This window comes from Lolium perenne, chromosome 2, assembly GCF_019359855.2.
Source record: "Lolium perenne isolate Kyuss_39 chromosome 2, Kyuss_2.0, whole genome shotgun sequence".
In the NCBI taxonomy this organism is placed as follows: Eukaryota; Viridiplantae; Streptophyta; class Magnoliopsida; order Poales; family Poaceae; genus Lolium; species Lolium perenne.
The window spans coordinates 37,590,017-37,600,839 of record NC_067245.2 but is presented as its reverse complement, the minus strand read 5'-3'; the positions used below and the strand labels follow the sequence as shown (position 1 = coordinate 37,600,839).

The window sequence follows — 10,823 nt, the reverse complement described above, 5'->3', positions numbered from 1 at the left end:
CCAACCAAATAGCAATGAACGAAGCGGTTTTCAACCTTCGCCATGAACATTAAAAGTAAAGCTAAGAACACCAGTGTTCATATGAACAAGCGGAGCGTGTCTTTCTCCCACACAAGGAATGCTAGGATCCAAATTTATTCAAACACAAACAAAAATAAAAACATACAGACGCTCCAAGTAAAGCACATAAGATGTGACGGAATAAAAATATAGTTTCACTAGAGGTGACCTGTTAAGTTGTCGATGAAGAAGGGGATGTCTTGGGCATCCCCAAGCTTAGATGCTTGAGTCTTCTTGAAATACGCAGGGATGAACCACAGGGGTATCCCCAAGCTTAGACTTTTCACTCTTCTTGATCATATTATATCATCCTCCTCTCTTGACCCTTGAAAACTTCCTCCACACCAAACTCAAAACAATTTCATTCGAGGGTTAGTGCATAATCAAAAATTCACATGTTCAGAGAGGACACAATCATTCTTAACACTTCTGGACATTACCCAAAGCTACTGAAAGTTAATGGAGCAAAGAAATTCATTCAAACACAGTAAAAGAGGCAATGTGAAATAAAAGGCAGAATCTGTCAAAACAGAACAGTCCATAAAGATGAATTTTTTAGTGGTACTTAACATGCTCAGATGAAGAAGCTCAAATTGAATGAAAGTTGCGTACATATCTGAGGATTAGTCTTGATTTTTCGCAGATTTTTCTGAGTTTCTTACAGAGAGATCTACTCAAATTCGTGACATCAAGAAATCTGTTTCTGCGCAGAAATCCAAATCTAGTATCAACCTTACTATCAAAGACTTTACTTGGCACAACAATGCAATAAAGTAAAGATAAGGAGAGGTTGCTACAGTAGTAACAACTTCCAAGACACAAATATAAAACAAAAATTTCAGAAGTAAAATAATGGGTTGTCTCCCATAAGCACTTTTCTTTAACGCCTTTCAGCTAGGTGCAGAAAGTGTGAATCAAGTATTATGAAGAGATGAAGCATCAACATCATGATTTTCCTTAAAAACACAACTTACCATAATAGGTATCTTAGATGCTCCATTATCTAAATTTCCCATAGTGGTACTAAGGGCTTTATCAATTTTAGGCTTATAATAGTTCTTTGGCTTAGGCACCTTAGAGACATACATGAACTTTTGCTCCTTACCCACATAAGCTTTCTCCTTAAACTTAAGAGAAGAAAAAGTTGAACCCAAGGTTCCCATAGCTTCTTCAAGTTCACCAATCCTATGGGTTTGATTATCATGGATAGCACAAGTTTCTTTTTTTTCGAAATGGGGGAAATATCGCCCCAGCTTCTGCATCCAAAGGATGCACACGGCTTTTTTATATTAGATTATTCACGAAACCTTACAAGAAAAAATACAAAAGATCAAACTCGAAGCAACCTTACTATACCTACAGTGGGATGAAGAGGGTGACAATACACCAACTCAAATCATCCAAAACTAAATGCCTTCTCAGACCGCCCAATAGCAGGTGAAAAACACATCCAGTCAAGCAGACTCTCAGCGCACGCCAATGCACACGCCACAGGAATTGCTCCCGCCGTCTTCCTCGACTCCATCTTCAAGAGAGATCAACGCATTAACCTTGCAAGACCTACAGTCGATGTCACCATGACGCCAGACGGCTCCACCCTCCTGCACGTATACATCATCCCACATCTGTCGTCGATACCCTGCAGCACCATGCCACTGAGACTCAGCGCCAACAATGTGGTAGATGAAAACACTCCACCGAAGTCCGCCAACATCCAGCAGCTGCTCCAAAAATGATGCCCCAAGAGGTAGAACGACGCAGGACACGCCGCCATCGTCCGATCCGGGAGACCCGGACCTAGGGTTTCCCTTGTAGCAGCCCGAGTGAGAAACCGCAGACTGCGTCGACGATGCCTTCAAGAAGGTTGCGGCGCGACACGTCGCCATCGTCCGCCAACCGAGTTCGGAACACGGTTTTCACCGGCAGCCGCGCATCCCCAACTCACCGATTGTAGTGCCAATACGGGCAAAGATGACGCCTTCGACAAGGTAACGATGTCGACCGATGCCGCCATCATCCACCAAGACCGAGGTCGAGGCTCAGTTTTCACCGGCCGCCATGACACCCCGGACTAGATCACCATCGCTGGAAACCTGTGTGAGATCCCATGATCCCCCACATAGGACTACCAGCCTGGCCGACCACCTCCGACGAAGAAGAAGGCCGCCTCCTCCATCGAACCCGAGGTTGCTTCCCCGGGCGTCCTCGAACCGCGGGAGAAACCCAAGGTCACCACCCCACACCGGCGAGAAGCGGAGGGGATGGCGCAAACCGTCCCACCACCAGCCACCACCGGTGTGCCACCGATGGGAAGCAGGGGAGGCCGCAGCACTCTGGCCACCACCGCCCCTTCTTCCCCCGACCGCCGCCGCCCCACCATCACACGGGATGGAGGAGGTCTACCGCCGCCGCCATCGAGGGGATGACCCAGCCGCCATCCCATCCGCGTCAAGAGGGAAAGCCCCCGCCACCTCCACGCGCCGAGGTCTTTGCCCCGGCGGCGTTGCCGGCGGCGGCGGGAGGAGGAGGGTTGGGGTTGGGGGCGGCTAGGGTTGGGAGCGGCTCCTAGCCGCGTGACGATGTCATAGCACAAGTTTCTAAGACAGCAATTCTTTCATTAATTCCTCCTAGAGATTTATCAAGTTTATCAGTTTTATCAAGTAACTCCGCCTATGTTGTCTCAGCATAGCCGGTCCCAAGCCCGGATAAAGGAGGAGGGTTGTGATAGGCAGGGCGAGCCAACATTAAAAAAACCCAGCCACTCTTATGGAGATGAAACCCAAAGGAACCTCGTTGGGGCGTAACCCTCTTAGCGAAGCGCCACATCGGAACCCGGGTGTGGTGTCAAATGGGCAAGGGCCGGGCCGTCACCCCCTTGGTGGCGCGCCGTATCTTGATTTGGATACGGTGATAAGTGAGCAAGGGTCGGGTCGCCGCATCCTTAGTGGCGCGATGCACCGACGCCCCGGTGTAGTGAAAAATGAGCAAGGATCTCCGCATTTGACTCGACGAGTGCGGAGGGTAAGGAAGTTAGCCGATCCTAGGAGGATACGCTTAGGTAGCTGGAACGTAGGGTCCCTGGTGGGTAAGTTACGGGAGTTAGTTGATACGGCGGTGAGGAGGCGTGTTGATGTCCTATGTGTCCAAGAGACCAAATGGAAGGGACAGAAGGCGAATGCGGTGGAGGATACCGGTTTCAAGTTGTGGTACACGGGGACAACTTCAAACAAAAATGGAGTAGGCATCTTGGTCAATAAGAGCCTCAGGGATGGAGTTGTGGACGTCAAGAGGCAAGGGGACCGGATGATCCTTGTCAAGCTGGTCGTTGGGGACCTAGTCCTCAATGTTATCAGCGCGTATGCCCCACAAGTAGGCCACAATGAGAGCACCAAGAGGGAGTTCTGAGAAGGCCTAGAGGACTTGGTTAGGAGGGTACCTATTGGTGAGAATCTCTTCATAGGAGGAGACCTCAATGGCCATGTGGGTACATCTAACACAGGTTTTGAAAAGGTGCATGGGGGCTTTGGCTATGGCATCAGGAACCAAGAAGGAGAAGACGTCCTGAGCTTCGCTCTAGCCTATGACATGATCGTAGCTAACACCCTTTTTAGGAAGAGAGAATCCCATCTAGTGACGTTCAGTAGTGGCCTACACTCTAGCCAGATTGATTTTGTCCTCTCTAGAAGAGAAGACAGACGCGCCTGCATCGATTGTAAGGTGATACCTGGAGAGAGTGTGGTCCCTCAACATAAGCTGGTGGTTGCTGACTTTCCCTTTAGGATCTGTGTCCAGCGGGATAAGCGCGCCAAAGTTGCTAGAACAAAGTGGTGGAAGCTCAAGGGTAAGGCATCCCAGGCTTTCAGGGAGAGGGTTATTAAGGAGGGCCCTTGGGAGGAAGGAGGCGATGCAAACATGATGTGGACGAGTATGGCGACCTGCTTGCGGAAGGTCGCTGTAGAGGAGTTTGGGGTGACTAAGGGAAGTAGAAGGGAAGCTAAGGATACCTGGTGGTGGAACGATGAGGTCCAGAAGGTTATTAGGGAGAAGAAGGACTGTTTCAGATGCCTATATCTGGACAGGAGTGCAGCTAACATGGAGAAGTACAAAGTGGCGAAGAAGGCTGCAAACCGGGCGGTGAGTGAAGCAAGGGGTCGGGCGTATGAGGACCTCTACCAACGTTTAAACACGAAGGAAGGCGAAAGGGACATCTGTAAGATGGCCAAGTTTAGGGAGGAAGACGAGGGATGTCAACGAAGTCAAATGCATCAAGGATGGGGAGGATCAGCTTCTTGTGAAGGATGAGGTGATCAAGCATAGATGGCGGGAGTACTTTCACAACCTTTACAATGGAGAGGTTGAGAGCTCTACCATTGAGCTAGATGAATCCTTTGATGATACCAGCATGTGCTTTGTGCGACGTATCCAGGAGTCTGAGGTTAAGGAGGCGTTAAGGAGGATGAAAAGAGGCAAGGCGATGGGTCCTGATGGTATCCCCATTGAGGCGTGGAGAGGACTTGGAGACGTAGCGATAGTATGGCTAACTAAGCTTTTCAACCTTATTTTTTGGTCAAACAAGATGCCCGAAGAATGGAGGCGGAGTATTTTAGTACCAATCTTCAAGAACAAGGGGGATGTTCAAAGTTGTACTAATTACCGTGGAATCAAGCAGATGAGCCATACTATGAAGCTATGGGAGAGAGTCATTGAGCACCGCTTAAGAAGGTTGACAAGCGTGACCAAAAACCAATTTGGTTTCATGCCTGGGAGGTCTACCATGGAAGCCATCTTCTTGGTTCGACAGCTGATGGAGAGATACAGGGAGCAAAAGAAGGACCTTCATATGGTGTTCATTGATTTGGAGAAGGCCTATGATAAGATACCTCGGAATGTCATGTGGTGGGCCTTGGAGAAACACAAAGTCCCAATAAAGTATATTACCCTCATCAAGGATATGTATGATAATGTTGTGACAAGTGTTCGAACAAGTGATGGCGACACTGATGACTTTCCAATTAGAATAGGGCTACACCAAGGGTCAGCTTTGAGCCCTTATCTTTTTGATTTGGTGATGGATGAGGTCACAAGGGATATACAAGGAGATATCCCATGTTGTATGCTATTTGCGGATGATGTGGTGCTACTCGATGATAGCCGAACGGGGGTTACTAGAAAGTTAGAGTTGTGGAGGCGAACTCTAGAATCGAAAGGTTTTAGGCTTAGTAGAACTAAAACTGAATACATGAGGTGCAGTTTCAGTTCTACTAGGCACGAGGAGGGAGAGGTTAGCCTTGGTGGGCAGGTGGTACCGGAGAGAGCCAATTTTCGATATTTGGGGTCCATGTTGCAGAAGGATGGCGATATCTATGAAGATGTGGGCCACCGAATCAAGGCTGGTTGGATGAGGTGGCGCCAAGCTTCTAGCGTACTCTGTGACAAGAGAGTGCCACAAAAGCTAAAAGGCAGGTTTTATAGGACAGCTATCCGACCTGCGATGTTGTATGGCACGGAGTGTTGGCCAACGAAGAGACGACATATCCAACAGTTAAGTGTAGCAGAGATGCGCATGTTGAGATGGATATGTGGCCACACAAGAAAGGATTGGGTACGGAATGACGATATACGGGAGAGAGTTGGGGTAGCGCCGATTGAAGAGAAGCTGGTCCAACATTGTCTCAGATGGTTTGGACATATCCAACGGAGGCCTCCGAAAGCGCCAGTGCATAGAGGACGGCTAAAGCGTGCTGAGAATGTTAAGAGGGGTCGTGGTAGACCAAACTTGACATGGGAGGAGTCCGTTAAGAGAGACCTGAAGGTTTGGAATATCGACAAAGATTTAGCCATGGACAGGGGTGTGTCGAAATTAGCTATCCACGTTCCGGAACCATGACTTGGTTTCGAGATCTTATGGGTTTCAACTCTAGCCTACCCCAACTTGTTTGGGACTGAAAGGCTTGGTTGTTGTTGTTGTTGTATCAGTTTTATCAATTAATATTGCCAATTTAGTCTCAATACTTGGAAGATTTTTCTCTATGGCCTCCAACTTTTTCATGACATCTTCAAGAGAGATTTCAATTTTAGCTTCATTAACAGGTGGTATTCCAACTAGACTCTCAATAATGCAACTAGCTTCTAAAGCAGGAGTGCCTAGGAAATTACCTCCCGCAAGAGTATCAAGAACATACCTATTCCAGCTAGAGATACCAACATAAGAGTTTCTAAGTAGGATAATAGTGGAGTGTTTCTTAGTGCACCTATGATGAGCATCACTAACTATATACCAAGCATCTTTAAAACTTTCTCCCCCTTGTTGCTTAAACGAACGAACTTCAGCTTCAGGATTATCATTTTAGCAATAATAAAATTAAGTAAAGCAAACTAAATTAAGTAAAGTAAAACAAGTAACTAATTTTTTGTGTTTTTGATATAAAGAAAGCAAACAAAACAGAAAATAAAATAAAGTAAAGCAAGACAATAAACAAAGTAAAGAGATTGGATGTGGGAGACTCCCCTTGCAGCGTGTCTTGATCTCCCCGGCAACGGCGCCAGAAATTTCCTGCTAGCGTGCAGTTGACGTGGGAGTTAGAAATCTATGTAGTGTAACTTTTCTTCAGTTCCCCGGCAACGGCACCAGAAATTTAGCTTGATGACGCGTGAAGCACACGTTCGTTGGGAACCCCAAGTGGAAGGTGTGATGCGTACAGCAGCAAGTTTCCCTCAGTAAGAAACCAAGGTTTATCGAACCAGTAGGAGATGAAGGCCACGTGAAGGTTGTTGGTGAAGGAGTGTAGTGCGACGCAACACGAGGGATTCCGGCGCCAACGTGGAACCTGCACAACACAATCAAAATACATTGCCCCAACTTAACAGTGAGGTTGTCAATCTCACCGGCTTGCTGTAAACAAAGGATTAAACGTATGGTGTGGAGAATGATGTTTGTTTGCAAAGAACAGCAGAGAACAATGATTGCAGTAGATTGTATTCAGATGTAAAAGAATGGACCGGAGTCCACAGTTCACTAGTGGTGTCTCTCCAATAAGATAAATAGCATGTTGGTTGAACAAATTACAGTTGGGCAATTGACAAATAGACAGGACATAACAATGCACATACATATCATGATGACTAATATGAGATTTACTTAGGGCATTACGACAAAGAACATAGATCGCTATCCAGCATGCATCTATGCCTAAAAAGTCCACCTTCGGGTTAGCATCCGCACCCCTTCCAGTATTAAGTTGCAAACAACAGACAATTGCATTACATACTGTGCGTAATGTAAACAATACAAATATCCTTAGACAAAACATCGTTGTTTTAATCCTAGTGGCAACAACACATCCATAACCATAGAACTTTCTGTCACTCTCCCAGATTCAATGGATGCATGAACCCACTATCGAGCATAAATACTCCCTCTTGGAGTCACAAGTATCAACTTGGCCAGAGCCTCTACTAGCAACGGAGAGCATGCAAGATCATAAACAACACATATATGATAGATCAATAATCAACTTGACATAGTATTCCATATTCATCGGATCCCAACAAACACAACATGTAGCATTACAAATAGATGATTTTGATCATGATAGGCAGCTCACAAGATCTAAACATGATAGCACAAGAGGAGAATACAACCATCTAGCTACTACTATGGACCCATAGTCCAAGGATGAACTACTCATGCATCAGTCCGGAGGCGATCATGGTGATGTAGAGTCCTCCGGGTTATGATTCCCCTCTCCGGCAGGGTGCCGGAGGCGATCTCCTGAATCCCCCGAGATGGGATTGGCGGCGGCGGCGTCTCTGGAATTTTTCTCATATCGTGGCTCTCGGTAATAGGGTTTTCGCGACGGAGATATTAAATAGGCAAAGGGGCAGAGTCGGGAGGCGCTCGAGGGGCCCACCCCATAGGGTGGCACGCCCCCCTCTTGGACGCGCCGCCAAGTGGTGTGGGGCCACCTCGGCACCTCTTCGTCTCCTCTTCGGACTTCTGGAAGGCTCCGTGGAAAATAAGACCCTGGGCTTTTGTTTCGTCCAATTCCGAGAATATTTCCTGTGTAGGATTTCTGAAACCAAAAAACAGCAGAAAACTGGAACTTGCGCTTCGGCATCTTGTTAATAGGTTAGTGCCGGAAAATGCATATAAAATATATAAAGTGTATATAAAACATGTGAGTATTGTCATAAAACTAGCATGGAACATAAGAAATTATAGATACGTTTGAGACGTATCAGTCCCCATAGTTTTAGCACGCGTTAATTAACCATGAATTAATATAACATGCATGTTTAAGATTTAGGACACGGTTTCTGTCAATCTCCGGCTATCCTCGATTCTGGGTGTCGAACCGATCTGCTATGGCGTTCTCACGCTCGATTTGCTGAGCAATTTTTTTTGCTCAGAGCATTCTCAGCAGTCTGGAGCCTCTAGCGGAGACTCTCGATAGCAGCGGCATCCTCTTCAGCTTTCTCGCGAGCTGTTTCGCTGAGTTCTAGCTTAGCCGCAATTGCATCAACGTGTTCTTCGATTCGGCGGAGCGCCTCTGAAAAGATTGAAGGGCGAAGATCCATTATTAAAAGACAAACAATGTCTGGTGAAAAAGTGAGTATTCAAAAACAATGCGATTTTACCTTTCAAAGTGGAGGCTTCATCGCGAAACCCAATAAATTGGGAGCCAAGACTGATGAGATGCTTCATTAGAGGTTGTTAAGAAGCAGTGTCAGAAAACAAGTCAAGAAGAGACAAACTCGTCAAAAGGTCAAAAACATTGACGGAAAGAGAAAAATAGACGAGCAATACAAAATAGCAAACAAAGGAAAAAAAGAGGACTTACATCGTCCAATGAAGGAGTCGAAGAGCTCCCCGCAACAATTTTATACTGTGGCCAGCTCTAGTCCTTGCTTTCTTCGGCGCGGGTGCTCGGGTGCTGGCCACAGGAGTCGACGCTTTTGTGTTTTGCTAAGGGGAAGGCAAAGATTCCGCAACAGTGTGGTGTTCTTCGGAAAGAACCACAGTATTAGACGTGCTCGTAGGAGCCGTGCAATGAACTGCAGGTTCTTCTTTTTCTTCCTTTTCATAGATGTCAATATAGAAATATGAGTATTCCGAAGAAAAAAGAGATGGATAAAATACAACAATAAAGTAACTCACGAGCTAACGGCGCCAGCGTCATCGTAGGGGTCGAAGGCACCCTCTTCTTCAGGAGAAGATTCTTCGGCAGCCGGTTCAGTAGGTTTGGAGGCGCCGGAATCTTCAACATTGTTCCTCTTCCTCTTGCGCCCAGTAAAAGTGGCAAGTGGGGGAGAAACGGAGGGACCAGACTCAGACTGTTGTTCTGATCCGGTTTCGCTTTCGGAGGAACCCGCGGATTTCTAAGATCCCACGGTTTCACTCCCACGAAGAGAGGATTCTTGTGAATCGTCGGTGACAACGATCCTACCATCCACCTCTCCACCTTCAGGGAGCGGGGGATGAGAAGAGAGAGTTTGGTGGTTCTGCAAAATACAAAGCAAAGGCAAGAAAAATGAGAACACGAGAAAAATCAGACACAGTCGATAAAATATGGAGAAGTTTACTTAGAAGAAATGCTTACTTCGGGGAGAGCGTGGGAAGCACTGTATGGTTCGACACGGCATGATGAGGGAACTTCATGATTTTTGCTCAAAGAGGTAAAACGTCGGATAAGTCTCTCCAAGTCCTTTACAAAAAGATCCTTGGACAAACGGCCGACCTCTTTAGCTCCTAAGTACATCCAGAGAGGGTCTTTGCGAGCCTGCAGTGGCTGCACCCGGATTCTAAGGAAATAGGTGATTATTTTTACTCCCGAGAGTTCTTCTCTGTCATTGTTTTGCAGTTGGTGGATGCTGGCCATCAAAGCTTCGGTGGCCGCCTTTTCTTCGGCAGTGGCTTCCGTGCCCCAAGATCTGCGCCTTTGAATTTCTTCTGCAGCTTCAAATGGCGCGATGCCATAATCCCGGGAGAGGGTACACTCGTCCTGGATGTATAGCCACTTCTTGTGCCAACCTTAGACGGAGTCGGGGAATTTAACGTCAAAATAATCAACGTCGGGACGAATGGAGATACAAATGCCGCCTACATTGTAGACGATGTTCGTAGAGTTGTTGCGCCGGAGGTAAAAAAATGCGCTTCCACAGGCCCCAATGAGGATGGATGCCGAGAAAACACTCGCAGAGGGTAATGAAAATGGAAATATATAGGAGAGAGTTTGGGGTCAGCTGATGCAGCTGAATCCCGTAGATGAAAATGAGACCATGGAGAAACTCATGGATAGGAGTGGAGAGACCGTGAATGAGAAACTCAATGAATGTTACCCGAAATCCGATAGTATGATGCGGGACGCTTTCATCATCGGGAAACGCCAAGGACTCCTGCTTTTTCAGCAGGCCAAGCTTTTTCAACATCTTCTTGTCCTGGTTGGAGATCTTGGACCGCTCCCATCCAGAAACTTGAGCCTTCTCCATCGGGGCATCGGTACCAGGGGCCTTGTTCTTTAGCAGCTTCGTGCGCGGAGGCATGGGAGTGCGCTTTGGTGGAAAAGTGAGAGGAAAGGAAGCAGGAGCGCAAGGAGCTCAAGAGCTGGCAATGGCGGAGAGAGAGAGAAAGCAGATGTGCGACGCAGCGAAGTGGATGAATGAGGACGACGCGATGACTTTATAGCGAGGAGCCGATCCGCCGTGCCGTTGGATGAAAAGGGGAAGTGTTGGTATCTTTACACGTGTTCCAAGGGGTAAACTGG

General features: G+C 47.0%; 1 pseudogene; it reads left to right on the top strand.

Moving 5' to 3' along the window:
* Positions 1 to 2,832: 2,832 nt before the first annotated feature.
* LOC127328374 (uncharacterized) lies at positions 2,833 to 6,027 on the top strand (annotated as a pseudogene).
* The last annotated feature ends 4,796 nt before the right edge of the window (positions 6,028 to 10,823 follow it).